General features: G+C 38.8%; 1 pseudogene; it reads right to left on the bottom strand.

The window, feature by feature from the left end:
* Nucleotides 3,012-19,244, bottom strand: LOC109834986 (annotated as a pseudogene).

The raw sequence follows: 20,119 nt of genomic DNA, 5'->3' as shown, positions 1-20,119 counted from the left end.
CGAACGGTACCAATACCACCAATAGAGCATGCATGTCTATTACCCATGAGCATAACATCCTCTCTTTCCAACTTCTGAAAGCTGGATAACCAATCCCTCCTAGGGCAAACGTGGTATGAAGCACCTGAATCCAACATCCACTCTGTAGAGTTGGCAACAGAAACTGGCGGTAGTGCAGACAACGAATAGCCCGAAGAATCCGAATCTGAATTGTTGCCACTAGTCTTGATAACATTTACCTCTGAAGCTTGTACAGCTTTCCCCTTATTCTTTTCGGCTCGATCTAACTTTGGGCATTCGGCTTTCCAATGTCCATCCTCTTTACAAAAGGCACACTGATTCCTACTAATCCCACGATGTGCACCTCTAGACTGCGACCTCCTGCTTCGGTTTGAACCACAGCCATGAACTACTAATGCATCTCCCGATGCCTTCTCGGAGGACTCATGCACACTCTTCCTCAACTCATAATTCACTAACGCTGAGGTCACATTCTTGTAACTAACAATAGTTCTTCCATTAATCATAGTTAGGACAAAAGTACCATAATCATCCTCGGGTAATGAACACAAAAGTAGCATCGCCTTGTCTTCATCCTTAACCGTGATATCCACATTGGCCATGTCTAAAAGTAGCTTTGTGAAGTTGTTAACATGCTCTCTAATGGAAACTCCCCTCTTCATCTTGAACTGGTAAAATCTTTTCTTCAAGTGAAGCTGATTCTCAATGCTCTTAGTAAGATACTTTTCATTGAGTGTTTCCCACATCTTCTTCGCCGACGTCTCGTTCATCACATCATAAATAAGATCCGGCGTCAAGCATGACCGAATAACTCCACACGCCCTACTATTCATCTTCTTCCAAACCTTAGCTTCCATCTCGACAGCTTTCTCTTGTAACACAAGAGTCTCCTCCAAATTCTGAGCATCCAAGGCGTCCATCACCTGACACCTCCACAATCCGAAATTAATCTTGCCGTCGAACTTCGGAACATTAATCTTCGTGTTATTGATGCTCAGACTTTGTATCGCCTTCGAAAGAGACAATCCCGATGTGCTTGTTTCTCCCATGTTGTCGATCTAATTCTTCAAATAGGAATCCTTCAGTGAATCCTTCAAACAAGCTCCCAAATCCAACCTGGAGCTCTGATACCACTTGTTGTGCGCAGCGGAAATTTCGGCAGCACCTCCGGTGCGCAAGGTGCACAACACGAGATTAGATCATAAGAATTCCTGTCTCACCAAGGAAACAAGAATCTGAAACGGATATCTCAACAAAGTGAGATATCGGCTCTTCCTCTCATCAGTTCTAGGACTGACCTGTTGAGAGATCCTACAAGCTATTACAAATTACGGCAATAACACAAATTTTTACGTAGTTCGGCAAATAGCTTACGTCCACGGGGCAAGGAGGGGGGAGATCTACTATTAGAGAGAGAGATACAACTAGGGTTTACAATCACTCAATCTAAACCCTCACACAAACTCTCAAAAATTTCACACAATCTATTTACAAAAGGATGCACAAAACCCTCAATAAAGGGGGCTGCTCAAAATCAAAAGAACTCTCTGCTTTCGCACGCCGTTCTCCTCTGCAGCCGCAAAAACCAAGCACCACCCTCCTGCTGTGATTTTCTGCCGCAGTCGCAACAAATCAGCCTTGCACCCTTGCACGCAATTGCACTGCAGCCGCAAACAACTCCCTGCACACTTCCCAAAAGAAAACCTAAGGAATATATATAGCACAGGGGACAATCGGGTGGGCCGTGAAATTGTCCGCGTGAACTTCCGTGTTCACACTAAGGTGAACTTTGCTGCTCTGCGTGATTGTGATGTTGGTGGGCCCTCTCACGTTCACATAAGCTGCACAAAATTCCCTTATATATACCTTCAATTAGCTCATTTATTAGCACTTATCCCCCTCAATTCTTAAGGGAAGAGTGCTATATGCTAATAAATAACTTAGGGGGTTAAATGGAACTGAAGGTATAGATGAGGGATTTATATACACTTTACCTTAACCCAAGTTTATTATAAATGTATTTTCAAAATTTTAAAACACTTTGGATATTGACTATTATCTCCATACATACTGACCATTACTGTAAAAGTTACACATAAAACTTAATTTTGTAAATATAGTCTTCGTTAATCTAAATCCTGCATATATAAAATATAGCATTCTTTTACATAAACTCCCAATTAAATTTGTCATGTGCATTGCACGTGCCCCTGCGAGCTAGTTTTGACCAAAAGACTCAACCTTGTAGATTGTTCGGCCAGAAAAAGAAGATAATAACCTTGAAGGGAACTAGGCACTTCTAAAGTTTGTTTTTTCCAGAGCTTGGAGCTAAAGCATATTACTTTTTGGTCCCTCCGTCATTATCCAATTCCAATCGGAACCTAATAAGAGTCATCATTTTCAAGCTTGACATTTCCCTTGTTTCTTCTATTAAAGTCCCATATTTAATTTGATTTGAACAAGCGGGTAATAGTGAAAGACAATTCAAGATTCTCCTACTAGAAAACATGTTGTTTTTCATCTGCGGAATCGATGGGCCTACAGGTATGGTTTTTCTACAATTGAACGAAGAAGTTTCGAACTTTTCTTCTTAAAAAAAAAAAAAAAACAATGTTCGTATGTTAATAATTTGGAACCTTTTATCACTTAAAAAAGTGGGATGTTTCTTTTAAAGGAAGATTAACTACTGAAATTTTTATCATCATTGCAACGATGCTTACATATATTCCTACAATAGCAAGTTGCTAGCAGTGATTACGGAGAGGTGGATTAAATTTTAGAAAAAAAAATCAGCTCATACGTATGGCAGATACTAATGAACACATAATATTTCTGTCCAAACTGCAGAAACTTCAGTAGCAAGTAATTTTCTAATTGAAATTTTATGCAAATGACTTCACTGTCAAGCAATTTCACTATTGCAACTGCATCTAGCTCGAGTGCAGACTGGATGAAAGAAATCTCAAAGAATAAGAGGTTGGCATGCAATATCAAATATTCTTCTACAAATGGTTGCCATTAGTGCCTAGAGTATGAGAATTCTACATTCTGTACGTTACCACCGAACTACTTATCTAAACACCAATCACGTCACTTACATGTGAAATTTCAAAATAAATGAATAGGTTTCTCAGCCAACATTATCATGGGTGGATAACCTTGTTCTCCACCACCATATACAGGTGAAATTGTAATATTCATAGATATGCTTTATCGAAATTTCTGCTTCTGGTCTCTATTCAAGGCAGAAGCCACAGCACTCCTGTCCAAACAAAAGTGGAATACATGAATGAAGTTGCCTTTGGATATGTTGGTACAAACCCGGGGCCTAATAGAGCAGGGTCGCAACGATAATAGAGTGAAAGTAGAGATAAAAAGAACACACAAATTTACGTGGAAAACCCCCTAAGGAATTTGGGGTAAAAACCACGGGTAAAGATAAAAGAATCCACTATGAGAAGAAACTTTAGAGTTACAATCTTTCTTTATAAGGAGATACTCTCTCTCTCTATTTTTCTCTCTCTCTTCTATATGAGGAGTTGTTTCTCGGATGATTTTTTTCCTTAAGAGTTTTGGGCCTATTTATAATGTTTGAGAAAATACTATGCACTAATATTATATTAATATTTTTACTGTGCATTTCTCGTTTCAAAACTTACGGAGGCTTTCGACACCGAAAGTGATGGTGGGACCCACTCTTTTTCATTCTTTCAAAAAGTCTCACTTAAAGATTTGATTGAGCATAAATCATATCTTCAAACTATTCTTTCTATCTTGTCATCTTCATGTTGTTCATGTCTCCAACAAACCACAGGAGGATCGACACAAAATAAATTTATCAGTATTGACTGATTTAGTCAAAAAAATCTGCTAGGTTGTCTTTGGTGTGAATTTTCTGCATATCCACTGTTTATTCTTCCACTTTCTCACGAACGAAGTGGTACTGAACTCGAATGTGTTTAGTCTTTGAATAAAAAGCTGGATTTCTTGTTAAATGCAAATCACTCAGACTGTCATAAAATAGAGAAATCTTCTTTTGTTCATGCTTGAGTTCCTCCAGCACCATCTTCAACCACATCGTTTCTTTACTAGCTTGTGTAGCTGCTACATATTCTGGTTCTGTTGTTGAAGTAGCCACAACTGACTACAGTTTTGATATTCAGCTTACAGCTCCGCCAACAAGTGCAAACACATAACATGTGGTGGATTTGCTATTATCACGATCACCTGCATAATCAGAATTAACATATCCATTGATAATAAAATCAGATCCCCCATAACATAATGCAACATTTGAGGTTCCTTTAATGTATCTTAGAACCCTCTTTACAACATTTCAATGCTCTTTACCAGGATTCGTCATGTATCGACTAACCACTCCCACTGCTTGTGCAATGTCTGGTCTTGTACAAATCATAGCGAACATTAAGCTTCCCACTGCTGATGCATATGGTAATCGAGACATCTCCATCATCTCTTCTTCACTACTAGGATTCATACTGGAGGATAACTTGTAATTAACAGGAAGTGGGGTAGAAGTTAGCTTACAATCTTGCATGTTAAAACGCCTTAAGATTTTCTTCAAATAGTATCTGAGAAAGCCAAATCTTCCTATTAATTTTGTCTCGATGAATTTGCATCCCTAAAATCTTGTTTGCAGATCCTAAATCCTGTATTTCAAATTCCCTAGCCAATCGAGCCTTTAATTATTTGATACGATCTTTGTTGGGGCTTACAACCAACATGTCATCAACATACAACAATAAGATAACAAAGTTATTTTCACCAAACCTCTGCACAAGGGTCTGAATTAAGTCTGTTATATCCAAGGCTCATGATGAATGAATCAAATCTCTGGTACCAACCCCTTGGTGCCTGCTCTAGACCGTACAGAGATTTGTTCAATCTGCAAACCAATTTCTCTTTTTCTTTTTCTTCAAAACCTTCTTGTTGGAGCATGTAAATTTCTTCTTGAAGATCTCCATGAAAAAATGGTGTTTTCACGTCTAGCTGCTCTAGATGTAAGTCAAATATAGCGCTCATAGCCAGGACTATTCGGACTGTTATAAGTCGAACTACAGAAAAAATATTTTATTAAAATCAATACCTTCTTTCTGAGCATATCATTTTATTACCAATCTAGCACGATATCACTCCACTTGATTATCTCCATTTCGCTTGATCTTGTAGACCCATTTATTTCGAATAACCTTCTTTCCTTGTGATAGTGACACAAGTACCCAAGTCTTATTCTTATGAAGAGCTTCAATTTCTTCCTGCATAGCTGTCATCCACAAAGATACATCTATGCTATTTATAGCTTTATGAAAAGTTGATGACTCTTCATCCTCTGTTAGAAGACAGTATGCAACATTACTCTCCGTAATATACTCTGAGTGCAAAATCGGTGGTCTTCTCTCACGAGTTGACCTTTGAACTTCTGGAGCCTCAAACTCGACTGGTTCTTATACATCATGCTCCGATGTTGCTTCAAAAGAATTTGGATCATTTTCTATCTGAACAACTATAGTCTCTGAGTCCTTCCTTGAGCTGTTTCCTTCTTCTTCACTTTGCAGTTGGTTCTTTACAAAAATAACATCTCTGCTGACGATACCTTGCAGGCAGTGGGATCCCACAAGCGATACCCTTTACTCCGTCAGCATACCCCAAGAATATACATTTTCTCGATTTCGAATCTAACTTTGTAATTTCTTAGGCATTATACATAACGTACACCGAACTTCCAAATATATGGAGGTTGGAATAATCAGCTGGCTTGCCAGTCCACATCTTCATCAGTGTCTTCAATTGTATTACAGTTGATAGAGATCGATTCACTACATAATAGGCGATTTTTACTACTTCCGTCCAAAAGATTTTATCCAAATTTACAGTTGTTAACATTAGCTCTTGTTTTTCCAAACAGAGTTCTATTCATCCGCTTCGTCACTCCATTTTGTTGAGGAGTATAAGCAGTACTGAATTGTCTATTGATGCCTTCTTGCTTGCAGAATGTAAGAAATTCACTGTCTGTGTATTCTCCTCCATTATCTGAGCTTAAACATTTAATCTTCTTTTCGGATTCAAGCTCGACTCGCGCTTTGTAGGCTTTAAAGACTGAGAACACATCCGCCTTTTTCTTGATAGGATACACCCAACATCTCCTGGAATAATCATCAATAAAGAACACAAAATATTTTGCACCTCCCAAGGATGTAACTGGTGCTTGCCATACATCAGAATGAACCAGTTCCAGAATAACATTGCTTTTAGAACTCGATGTGTTGAACTTCAGTCGATGCTGCTTACTTGTAACACAATGCTCGCAGAAGGGAAGAGCTACCGAATTAAGTCCAAGAAGCAGCTTCTGATCGGAGAGAATCTTTAAGCCTTATTCGGACATGTGGCCTAGTTTGCGATGCCACATCATGGTTTGTTCTTCTCCACGGCTGGTTGATGCCACACATGATTCAAGCTCGACCCGCGCTTTGTAGGCTTTAAAGACTGAGAACACATCCGCCTTCTTCTTGATAGGATACACCCAACATCTCCTGGAGTAATCATCAATAAAGGACACAAAGTACTTTGCTCCTCCTAAGGATGTAACTGGTGCTTGCCATACATCAGAATGAACCAGTTCCAGAATAGCCTTGCTTCTAGAACTCGATGTGTTGAACTTCAGTCGATGTTGCTTGCTTGTAACACAATGCTCGCAGAATGGAAGAGCTACCGAATTAAGTCCAAGAAGCAGCTTCTGATCGGAGAGAATCTTTAAGCCTTATTCGGACATGTGGCCTAGTTTGCGATGCCACATCATGGTTTGTTCTTCTCCACGGCTGGTTGATGCCACACATGAATCAACTTCCTGTAGAGTCTCTCCCTTGAGCATGTATAGATTTGTGGCTATCTTTTCTCCTTTTATGATAACAAGCGTCTCTCTAACAATCTTCATGATCCCGTTTTCTATATGGGTCTTGCACTCGAGCTCATCTAATTGTCCTAAAGATAATAGATTCTTCTTCAAGCCCTTCACATGTCGCACATCTTGAATGGTACGTATTGTACCATCAAATATTTTGATTTTGATAGTGCTAATACCAGAAATCTTCAAGGCATGATCATTCCTCATAAATACAGATCCTCCTGAGATAGGTTCATATTTGTGAAACCATTCTCTCCGGGAGGTCATGTGCCAGGAGGCTACTGAATCAAGAAGCCAAACATCAGCAAATCTCTTTCTGCCTTCATCAACAATGATTGCTCCACTATATAAAATTTTACTATCATCTGATGTGCTAAGAACGCATCATTGAGATGTTGATGGCTCTGAAGACTTTTTATCATCACTCTTCTTATTGTGCTAACACTCCGATTGACGTGCCCTCTTTTGCCACAATTGTAGTATTTGATATTCTTCTTACTTCGTGATTTTGATCTACCATGGGTATGACTCCCACCGGAGCCACGTTCCGTTGATCTTCCTTTCATTACCATTAAGGCCTCCGCTTATTGCGAACTTGTCTGCATATATTCCTTGTTCTTGTGCCGATTTTTCCCTCCAGAACAGCGGCTGCAACATCATCGAAGACTAGATTGTTCGTAAGGACGTTGTTTGTCAGGTTGATGATGAGTTGATCATACAAGTTAGGTAGACTCTGAAGTAGAAGTTCTGCACGTTCATTCACACCGATTGTATGCCCCAACGTTGTGAGTTGGGAGAACAGTGTGTTTAGGGTGTTGATGTGGTCGGTCATCGATGTAGATTCCGCCATCCTCAATGTGTAGAATCTTCTTTTTAAGAAGATTTTATTGTGCAGGGATTTTACCTCATATAGCTTTGTTAGAGTATCCCAGATCTCATTTGCTGTCATCTTCTCCTTTATGCTTGACAGCACCCCGCCTATTAATACCAGATGAAGATTTACAATAGCATTTTCATCCATCTCGTTCTACTTCTTATCATCTATGATGTCTTCCGGTCTTGCACCGATGACCGCTAGGCAATTATCTTTTCTCAAGATATCATTTATCTTCAACTTTCACAGAGAGAAATTACTCCCGTTGAAGTAATTTCTCAATCTCGAACTTTACCACCATTACTTCTACCACGAACAATAACTTCTTACTATTTCACGTAAATAGTAACTGTATTTATGAACATCAACTGTGTGAATAGTACCATATTTATAAATAGTGCTATACTCGTGAATAGTACTCGTCACCTTCAAAGGGTAAATGATAATCTAACTTATTTTCTGATGTGGAGGATCCAGCTTTGGTGGCAACCACAGAGCATACGATAAGTAGATACACTCACCCTAAGTCAGGCTCTTATACCAATTGTTGGTACAAATCCGGGGCACAATAGAGCAATGTCGTAGCGATAGTAGATTGAAAGTAGTGATAAAAAGAACACACAGATTTACGTGGAAAACCCCCTAAAGAATTTGGGGTAAAAATCATGGGTAAGGATAGAAGAATCTATTATGAGGAAAAACTTTGGAGTTACAATCTCTCTTTATAAGGAGATACTCTCTCTCTCTATTTTTCTCTCTCACTCTTCTATATGAGGAGTTGTTTCTGTGATGATTTTTTTCCTTAATAGTTTTGGGCCTATTTATAGTGTTTGGGAAAACATTATGCACTAATATTATATTAATACTTTTACTGTGCATTTCTTATTTCAAAACTTACGGTTGGTTTCGACACCGAAAGTGATGGTGGAGCCCACTCTTTTTCATTCCTTCAAAAAGTTGCGGCTGTGAGTCAGGAATATTGGCTAACAGGATATACTGTGTCACATCAGGACGTGAGCTTTTCCCTAGTATCTGTTTATGTAAGAAACCTGCAAAACAAACCCAAGAGATTAATATTTCTCACATGAAAGAAACACATGCTTCCTCATGGAAGCACTCCCAATAACAATAACAGTGGAGGGAAAAGAATGCAAAAAAAAAGAAAGTAAGAGCACACCTTCTTGTTGCTTATATCAGGTGTACCAGGTGTCTGCACAGGGTAAAACTTATAAATTCGCATATTCTCAAATGCAGCTTTTGTTTCAGGGTCCACATCTTCTATCGCCTTGATCCTTGCTTCTCTTGCCTGAATGATTAGCGAAGAAAGTTTTATGTTTGTCTCAAATCCCTTAAAACCAATGAATTATATATATCAAAAGTACCTGCCGTTGTTCTCTCTTTCTCTTTCTGATTTGTTCCCTCACATATTCCTGAAAAACAGTTTCCACAGCTTAAACGACTACAAAATAACTAGGTGAAGAATGACTTAGCCAAACTCAATTGGAGAGGCAGAAAGCAAGCTTATGTATTTATCACCTTAAAGGCATCTTCCTGTTCTTTAGGTAAAGTTCAATACGACCAATAATCAGTAGTAAAGGAAAAAGAAGGAAAATGCATCTGCGAAGTGTTCTTAATATTTAGCTTACTGGTGGTTCTGAAGGATAAATGATATCGACAACCGTGTTCTCCTCATCTTCATCAGCTTTAAGCGGCTGAAGATCTGCCCAGAAGAACATGTCAGAATTCTATATGTTCCATCAACTACAGTCCCTTGATTCTTTCATAGGTAAAAACTTCTTGGGAGGATATATACGAGCAGAACTGTAAAATAATATTTTCTGTACTTAGTGAAGTTGTTTAAGCCGACAACATTTGCTACAGATGTTTTTGCCATATTTGAAAGGATTCAATTACTATCATTTATATTCCTGTCATAAAAAAAAGCTCTTTTTTGGTGCTACCCCTATGTTACAACTTAGTAGAGAGACAAGTCTGGGGAAAAAAAATCTACTTCACGACTATCCCCATTATTTAATAACTAACAAACTATTCACTATTTCATAACTCCAAATTTTCAAGATCGAGACCAATTTTAAGTCTCTCTCTCTCTTACTCTTGATTATACATGTACTCATATTGATTATTAAAATGTTCAAAAAAATTTATGCACAATTTTGTATCATACAATGCATGCATCGCATGCGCCATAATAGTATGAAAATGGGGATGAGCTCAAGCTGGAAATGAAAAAAAAATTATAAATTGAGATAAAGTAGAAAATAAACGATCGTGCTCAAACGGGACTGTAGGAATTGCACTACACCATGTTATGAGTGATATATTAACAGCTGAGAAACATAGCTTTCAGTCATGACAGCAGCTAGAACAGGTTTCTATGGAAACTAGTTCAGTCATAAAGTCTAACTTTAGCATATGCGGCTTGGGACCATGCCTAAAGACAAGGCTGACACCTTGGCGGAGTTTTGACAAAGATCACAATTTACCTGTCTCGGACTAATGGTCAAAATAACAATAATAACGAGAATGACAAGAACAGAGCCTTTGGTCCAAATCTAACATCAATCTAGTGAAACTTCAAAGGCAAGTCTTAATCTAAGCCCAAAACACATTTCAATTTGACGAATTCTCTGTCCTAGCAAGTTAAGCATTACAGGTGAGATAGTCAATTACGTCACTATGTTTTCCCGGATCTATGCATCCGTCAAACACTAAGCTGTGATGTTATTCACATCCAATTCACCATTTAACCTTCAAACACACTGGAAACATACCATCACATGTGGACATAACCAATCAGTCGGTACCAAACCTTGAGCGATTTTCTCCACCGACCTGAGCGGCTGTCAAAATCCACTGTTCTCTCCCTCTCACATGGACCCAAAACCTTCATGTAATTTGCTTTGGTTTATTTATTCTTTTTTGGGGGGGCTGGGGGTGGGGCGGGTTCCAAACCATGTCTTCATGAGGCAACTCTAATCTGTGTGGATCCGTACTGCGTCTGCCTGCTACAAGTGCAATGTGTGTGCATGCACACACTCAAGACTCATTTGTGCGCACGTGTGAGAGAGCAATACAAGTGCATGGTGTAGGAGAAAATAGAATCATTTAACCAAGCCATTGATGAGTTCACAACAAATATCCTGTAAGCAGCTGTACCTTAGAGTCGCCAGATAGTTCGATTGAGAGGAAAGCGAGAAAGATGAGGGAGTATTTGGATCTTTTGCTTCTATTTGATGAGGTCAATCGATGTACTTTCTTTCTCCTGAGTTCTATAGCTGAACTCATAACTGCAAAACCACGTTGGTTCTTCACTGATATCAACTTATATCCTATCATGTCACCATAAGTTACAGTCAACAGCCAAACTTAACAATTATTACAAGTGGGGCTCACCTTTGTCCCTTAATTTTTAGAGCTGGCTTTGTACGACATGGTTAATCTCAGAGGTAACCGTATCCCAGGACAACTACCACACAGCTATATTATTAAGAAAACAATAAAATTTTTGAAGGCTGGGTCTATGTAACTTTCAAATGTTTTAGTGCAGATCTGAAAGTGAAATATGCAAACAAATTAGCACATGATAACATGTAGAAATTCTTACTGACTTGGCATATTTAAATGAACCATAAATAATATATATCAAGTCAAATTCTACACCAAAACAAACAGGACAAAAAAACAACAGGTAACTACAGTTATAAAAATATTCTGACTCCAGTATATCGTTGAACACTATCAAATCATTATTGAATGGGATCCTAGCGCAGTATGAATTAAAAATATTTCCAGGAAAAAGGAGATCGTTAAAATAGTAAGAGTAGAGTATGTTAACAAATATCCACTGGTTTACAGCCCAAAGGATGAACCATTATATTTGCAGGATCGAATCTCCTCCAAATTCAATTCTACAATATAATACTGGCAATAATTTTACAGATAATAAACAAGGTAACAACGAAATAAAGGTTTTAACAAGGTAGCATAATCGTCAGGTTCACAGTCAGTAACTATATCTTCTTCAAATATCATGAATTGGGTAAACAACAAGCATATGCACCCTAATCCTTTAACATGTGATTGTTCTAACAAAAACAACAACAACAAACTACAAGAAATATATCTCAAAGAAAATAAAGAATGACATGAACCATCTGAAACTCTTACATTAAGTATGTGACTTTTAACGAACAAGCAAATCAGCAGCATTAAACAAAGAGGATGTAGATTGCGGCGAAGATAAAACGAATATGTTTCCAACTGTGAAACTAAAATAAAGGTGCTTCCCACCCGGATAGATGTAAAACTTTTACTTTTTTATCTTATAAAAAATACTGCTAAACTTTTGACCCTTCATGAAATTTCTTTTAAAGGTCACATGTTCCTACTTTATAAAGTAACCTACTATTTCTGCTCTGAACCAACTAATCCAACTGAGAAGTAAAATCAGGGCGTTTCTAAAAGTAGAAATGCAAGGACCCAAAAGATATTAAGTAAGAAAAAGATTGGTGTAATGGCATCATAACATGTTTAAAATGGTGAGATGCTTACACTTATTCACAAAAATTATGAGAGAACCAAACCCTTCATAGAACTACTTTTTCTCGTCACCTTGACCCCCACCCATTTTTGCATAGATGAAAAACCAACCAATCACAACTAATCTTACAAGAAACTAAAAATAATTGCACTATATGATGTTTAATGGTCTCTATGAACGGTTAACTGAGAGATAAAGTACGTTCTCTGAGTGCAGCCCATGGTATAAATTTGAGTTTTCAGTCTTTCAACTTGACTTTGCCTGTTAAATAATTGTTAAAATTCGACACTACTAATCAAAATTAAAAATATGAGTATGAATAACTGAAGTATGAATAACTGAAGCTATTAATACAACTAACCTGTTTTCCAATGGTATATATGGAATCCATGCCATTTCCATTGCTTTCATTGGTGTAATATCTTCTGTCTCCTGTTGCACAGATTTTACACCAATTTTATCAGAAGGCGGAATAGGAGAAACAACCTACTCAATAAAGCATGAAAAAGAATGTAAATCTTTATTTACATGAAAAGAAAGCATTTAGCATTGAGTCAAACATAACTGTAACTCGTACATAATAAGTAGTATGTGCTTGTGACCATGTAGATACATATGTGTACCGTACCAATGCACATAACAAGCCCCTTCACACATGAATGTGTGATTTTCAATCTCCTGTATCTGAAAATGCTCTCTTGATATAACTATGTCAACTGTCGTCTCCAAAGGTATTTTACGATGTATTCTCATTTTCAATATGGAAAATATAAATTCAGATCTGTAATATCATCAGTCACCTATACCATCGCCATCGATCTTTCCGAAAAGAAGAAAGAAATGATCAGAGAAATAAATTCCGAAAAGAAGAAAGAAATGACTAGAGAAATAAATTCCGAAAAGAAGAAAGAAATGACTAGAGAAATAAAGGGGAAATATTGTTTGAAAACCTTAGAAAAAATGGAAAAATATGAATCAAATATGTTTGTTGTCCCAACCTATGAAGCACGGACACAGACACGGCGACACGGACACGACATGGACACGGTCACACGGACAAGGCAAAACCCAAAAAAATAGGACACGACGACACGGCTAAATTTTTTTAATATTATTATATATATCAATATTGAATTAAATTCATATTACATTTTCATATTTTTTGTTATGTAAAGTGGAGGTTACAAATAAGAAACTAAAGAAAAGTGTGTGTTGCAGGTGTGAATTAAGACGTCGGGATGGCAATGATCTCTTGGAAAATTGAAGACAATAATGTTAAAGAAGACAAGAAAGAGAAGATGAACATATAGAAAAATAGATTAATTTTTTATGTTATATTATTATGTAACATTGACTTGTATAATCAATGACAAATGTAAGTTATGTAACTGATTTGAAGATAATACCAAATTTTGGTTTTCATTACTTTCATCTTGAGCATATCAAAATACAAGAGAATAAAGTTCAAGTTGCAACTAGTTCCATGGCAACAAAATACTAAGTTACTAACATTGCAAAAATTACAACCAAAAGCGTATCTTAAAAATAAAGTTCTCAAGTTAAAACATCAAAAGATTATTCTATGGTTTCAACTCCTTCATCCTCCTCAAACACAACGGCCTCCATCGTGAGCTCGTCAAGAGAAAGGGCGGCAACATCTAAAATACCGGCACCTTAAAATGATTCAAAGATATCTCCACCAACATCCCACATTCTTGATTCCCCTTCCATATACTCTTCCGAACTTTGAGAAATTAAGCGAAGGTTGGTGTGAACATAAACAAGATCCTCCGCACGTACCGGGGTTAGCTTGTTCCTCTTTAAGGAGTGAATGAAACCATACGTACTCCAATTCCGTTCACAACAAAAAGAGGAACAAGGCTGGCCTAGAAGCTTTACAGCCAATGATTACAAATTTGGAGTACTTGCACCATAAAGAAGCCACTATGACTTAGGATCCATATGTGCTCTATCGGAAAGAGAATCCGGATCACTAAAAGCCTCCAAAGCCCCCACAAACTTAGCATATTCCAAGTTCACCGTCCGTCGTTCATCGGGGTTAGGATAGTATCTTCTTAAGCACTTTGCTCTTTCCATAGAGATCTCAAGATCTTGATTTGGAGCTTACCGATTGACGTTCTCATTGAGCCATGTGGAATGATAGTACCTATATTCGTTAATAACATGAATTAGCCCACAAGGTATTAAGTAATAGAAATATTCGCATTAAAGAGTGAAATATGAAATATTACCTTGGAACTAAAGAGTGTGCCAAGCACTGAAGCGGGGTGTTGCTATTGTTCCATCGATCCACCAAGATCTTGTGAACCACCTCATAAAAAGGAGATTCCTCGTTATCCCTTTTACCCTCATGCCTATAAATAGCTTGCTTCACCTTTTTAATCATTGTATCCCACATATCATATACCAAATGAAGACATGGTGTATCGGTGTCGGTGACCCTTATCATTTTATAGATTGGGCCAGTGAAGTCAAGAATAAAATCTACCTTGTCCCATCACAAATCATCGAGGACTTTCTCTTTCATAAATTGAGCTTTTCTCACATCATCTTCTCTATACAAGCTCCATCGATCACTAATGACTATGTCTTGGAGGCCTCTCTTAACGACCTTAAACCTCTTCAACATAATAATCCACGAGGCAAATCTTGTGTTGGCAATCGATAGGAGCTTCATCTTGGAATAATTATTAAACATGGAAAGCCGTATAGAGTAATTCATGATAAAATTCTTCATAAACAATGCATCATCGGAGATCTCCATAATCCAATGTAATTGTGCATAAGCCATGGCACTTGCTTCCGTGTTCTTAGCCGCACAGATATTCTTGATAGCAAGATTGAGTATATGGACTACACAAAGAGTCCAAAATATGTGAGGCCATGTGCCCTCCACAAGCCCTCCCGCGGCCTTGCATGCCGAAGTATTATCGGTTATGATTTGGATAACATTCTTCGGTCCCACCTCTGTGATGCACTTTTCTAGCTGTGCTTGGATAAAATACTTATTCTTGACTTCTCCCTCAATATTCACGGCATTCAAGGACATTGGCTTACCCTCACATACCGCCATAAAATTAATGATTGGTCTCCTTTGTGCATCCGCCCACTCATCACTACAAATGGAGACCCCCTTCTGTTACCATGTGCCCCTGATGGGCTCCATCAACCTCTCTACGTGAGTTTTCTCACGTTATAAGATAGTGGTCCTTATGAAATTATAACCGGGAGGCTTGTAGCTAGAGATTGGATTGTTTGCGGCATATGCAAAAGCCTTGGTATAATATGGATTCCTTGTCAAGTTGAAGGACAATCCCCCGGTGTAGAATATCCTACCAATCAATGCATTCAATTCCTCCCTTGCTCCCATATTGAATGCTTGTTCTACGGTATTAGACCCCCTTCTCCTCTTAGATTCACCTGTACCAATCGACATGCTTGCACTTGCACCTATACCGGTCGTACTTGCAGTTGAAGATATAGGCAAAACTGGCATCTTAGGCTTAGAAGCCCTCAATCTTGCCTCCGCTTGATCCAACGTCCTTTGAAACTCCCTTAGGTTTTCGGGTATTGACTTGGAACACATCTTAATTCCAATCCCGTTTATCCTCAAGAGGTGATTTTTAACTCTTGAGTGTGAACCGGTAAAATCCTCTCTGCAATAATTACATCTCCATCTCTAATTTTCTCCTGCCGTTTCCACCCTTTTCTCCAATTTGGTAACATATTTTTAAAGCGGATATTTGTCATCTTATACTCCACTACCACTAGAACTCCCGTCTTGTTCCATTTCTGTAAAATACAAGCAATAATAATAAATTAAAAAATTAATAATAGTAAAATAGTAACTAAAATCATAATTAACAGTAAATTAAAAAATAAAACCCTAATTAATTAACTAATTAATTTACAGTAACAATATGAATCTTAGTTCTCATATTTTTATACAGTAACACTAACAGTAAATATTATTCTCATATTTTTATATAGTAAAAACGAAAATAATAACAGAGAAGAAAAATTAAAAACAGTAACAGTAAAGGAGAGAGAGAGAAGAAAATTGGATCGGGTTTGGGTTATAAAAGAGAGAGAGAATGAGAGAGAGCGATCGGGGAGAGAGAGAGTGGTTTGGGTTATAAAAGAGAGAGAGAATGAGAGAATGAGAGAACGATCGGGGGGAGAGAGAGAGAGCGCGCGATCAGGGAGAGAGAGAGTGGTTTGGGTTATAAAAAGAGAGAGAGAATGAGAAAATGAGAGAACGGTCGGGGAGAGAGAGAGAGCGATCGGCGAGAGAGAGAGAGAGCGATCGGAGAGAGAGAGAGCACGATCGGGGAGAGAGAGAGCGATCGGAGGGAGAGAGAGAGAGCGCGATCGGGGAGAGAGAGAGAGCGGAGAGACTGACCGTGTCTTGGAGATGATCGACAACGACGAACGTTGACGGTGATGATCGACGATGACGAGGACTCTGGCGGCGACGACGAGGACTCTGGCGGCGCCTCTTCGCTTCTTTGCAAGAGCCCTTTCGACGAGAAATCATGTAAGTTTTCTGACGACTAGGGTTAGGGTTTGGGTTTAAATTTAAAATTGGGTTTCGGGTTTGGGTTTCAAAATTTGGTTTCGTCGTGTCGCCCTCAACTTCACCGTGTCCGCCCCATGTCTGCTGCGAGTCGGCGGAGTTGACCGTGCCGACGCGGTTGACACCGTGTCCGACGCGTGTCGAACGCGTGTCCATCTCCGACAAGCGTCGGACACGGACTCGGGGGATGTTTGCAAGAGTCGGTGCTTCATAGGTCCCAACCACTCTTGTTAGTCCCGATACATGCCCCGTAATAAAACCAGTTGTTACAGATACTTCCTTTCCTATGGATGTCTATTTACCGGACTGCCCGCCTAGAAACATATAGGAGGTTTTCTCCTCATACAGCTCGAAACTCTGCTTGGTAAACGGTCAATTATTCGGGCAAATTTGGAGTTCTGCTGTATTTTCTTATATAAAACCACTTTCCAATTGTTCCCATAAATTTTTAAATAAAAGAACTTCTCTTTCAAACAATAGTCAGCCAAACTCATGGATCAAACGGAAGTAGGTTATAATTACCCATTAACATGATAAAAAGAAGAGACCTACCTCCCTCCATCTCCAAAAATCAGAAAACATGCATATATCAAAACGTAAGTAGCTCCTCTCCGGTGACTAGAGGTTTTGCATTGACTTGAATCTGGGAATTCGCACTACCCAATTGCAATCCTTTACCACTTAAACCAAGGCCTCTAGGCCAGTACAGTTTCCAGTAGAACACCTCAAACATGGGGTTAGTTTATAACTCCAGGAAATAGGAAGGTATAGTTATCAAATTAACACAGCTATACCAATGAGCCTTGGCTCTTTGGTAAAGTTGAGCATTAGGTTATGGGAGGCCTCCAGGTTCAGGATCGGGCTACAGCTTTCACTAAAATTAACAAAACAGCATATTACTTTTAGCGACAAATGTAGCCGCATGCCCGGTTAACTGCAAGTGCTATAGATCAAATTACCAGTCTATATTTAAGTAAATAATAAAGTCAACATTTTACTGAACATGTGAAGGAAAGATAAATAAAATATCATTAACGATCTTGCAAATGCTACAAGATATAGATTACTTAATCCTTTTAATAAAAGAGGCAGTTACCAACATAACAATGTAGACAACAATAAGGAAAAAAAATACTGAATAAAGGCATTAAATTTCGCTGAATTAAGTATGCAACCCAGCCAAAAACCTACAAGTCTAGCGAGGCATTCTATTAAACTCTTAAGCTGCGTAAACTGATAGCTATTAAAATCTATTAAAGTAAACAGCAAACTGAATCGTAAGCCGGGTAAGTGGTACCCTTTTCTCTTCACCATTTACTACCAACATTTCAGCTGTAACAAGAAGCAAGCAGGTGAAATGATAACATGACAGAAGCAAAAACAAAGAAAATTAGCGTTTGGTACATATCACATTTACTCTAGCATATGAGTATATATAGGAAATATATAGCAATCTGGTGACAAACGGAAAGATAACATCCACTCACGTTCAGTGGAGCCAGACACGTACAGCGTCTTTCCATACGGTTCTCCGCCCTCCTCAAAAGCTTTCTGCTCACCAAACAATAACAATTCTCAGATCGGGAGCAACAGGTGAAGATTCTACGGATGCCTAAAACTCACCTCTAAATTCGAAAAGTTCCAGTTGATCTCCCGAAGTTTATCCATGTTGTCCCACTGCCACAGATAACGCAACCTCTAATTTTCGCATGAATTCACATTTTCTAAAGAAATATCAAGGTACACAGACCTCAGTTCCAACGGGAAATGCAGCTTGCCACAAATCTTCCTGCAAATAGAAAATTTATTCAGCAAAAATCAAGGAAAACGAGCAGAACTCTATTCACATTAAGAACCCTAGATCTTCATAGTTACAGAAAATGCAATATAATCTATCTAACATGGAATTGGAATAGATTTCAACAATCAGTAACAAATAGTGGCCCCAAAATAATCTAAACAGATCACGGAACAGCCAATCTCAAGAAAAACAACGAGAAATTAAAAGAATTGGAGAAATCGTACCAGGTTCCTCTTCTCAGCGAAGTACTCGGGCTCCACCGGGGCAGGCCGCGCCCTCCTTCGCCTCACCCTGCTGGATCTCGTTGGGGTCTCGATGCCGTTCGCCTCGTTGTTCGAGCTCGAGGCCCTCGCGTTCCTCGGCCTCCTCATTGCTAAAACTAGGGTTAGGGCTAGGGTTTAGGTTTAGATGGATAAAAGAGAGAAAGAAGAAGGAGGCTGCTTTGTTTAGGAATTTCGAGCGGAGGAGAAAGAGGGAAGCAATAGAAACGGAGGAGGGAGAAAGAGGGAGGGTTATTTATAGCGTGACAAAGGTAGCGTTGAATGAACGCATGCGAATTCGAGGTGATCATGCATGTGGTACGATAGCCGTTGAACTGTGATCGTGTGGGTGAGAACTGAAGGGGGAGGACGAGGGAAGACTTGGTGACCGCTGGATGATCTGGGGATGTGACTAAAACGTGTGAAGAGAAAAGAGCAACATTCAGGAAAATACAACCGGATAGTTTTTGGTTCTGTCCGGTCGACTGCGATCAAAGGTGCGGTCGACCGGAAATGTACACAAGTACATGGTAGTTTCTGGATCTCTATCTGGTCGACCGCGGCGTCAAGTGTTGTCGACCGCAGACTCTGTAATTGGTTTCCTGAGTTTTGGACGTTCTGTCCGATCGACCACGACGTCAAAGTGCGGTTGACCGTCTGTCGGGTTTGGGCCTGGGTGTCATTTTCTGTTTTGATTTGGTTTGTGTTTTGATAAATATTAAAACACGATTTTAGAGTTTGAGATATCAGAGAATAGAGAGTATTCTGAGCACTTCAAGAGAGAGAACTTGTGAGCGAGTTGAGAGATCATTGGTTAGAGTTTGTTCGAGTGTTTGAGTGATTGTAACCCTTTTATACTCTCCTCGATATAGTGAAATCTCCCTATCCTCTCCCCGTGGACGTAGACAAATTGTCGAACCACGTATATCTCTATGTTTGCAATTGGTTTGTCGTATTTGTTTGGATTGTGCCCGTGTTTAGTCTGTTAATCTTCTTTTGTGGCTTACGGACTCGTTCGGTATGCGAGCACGCTTCCGCAAAAGGCGCACAACAAATTGGTATTAGAGCTTTAGGGTTTCAGAT

This window comes from Asparagus officinalis, chromosome 3 (assembly GCF_001876935.1).
Source record: "Asparagus officinalis chromosome 3, Aspof.V1, whole genome shotgun sequence".
In the NCBI taxonomy this organism is placed as follows: domain Eukaryota; kingdom Viridiplantae; phylum Streptophyta; class Magnoliopsida; order Asparagales; family Asparagaceae; genus Asparagus; species Asparagus officinalis.
The sequence above is the reverse complement of the archived record's forward strand: the minus strand, read 5'-3'. Positions and strand labels throughout refer to the sequence as shown.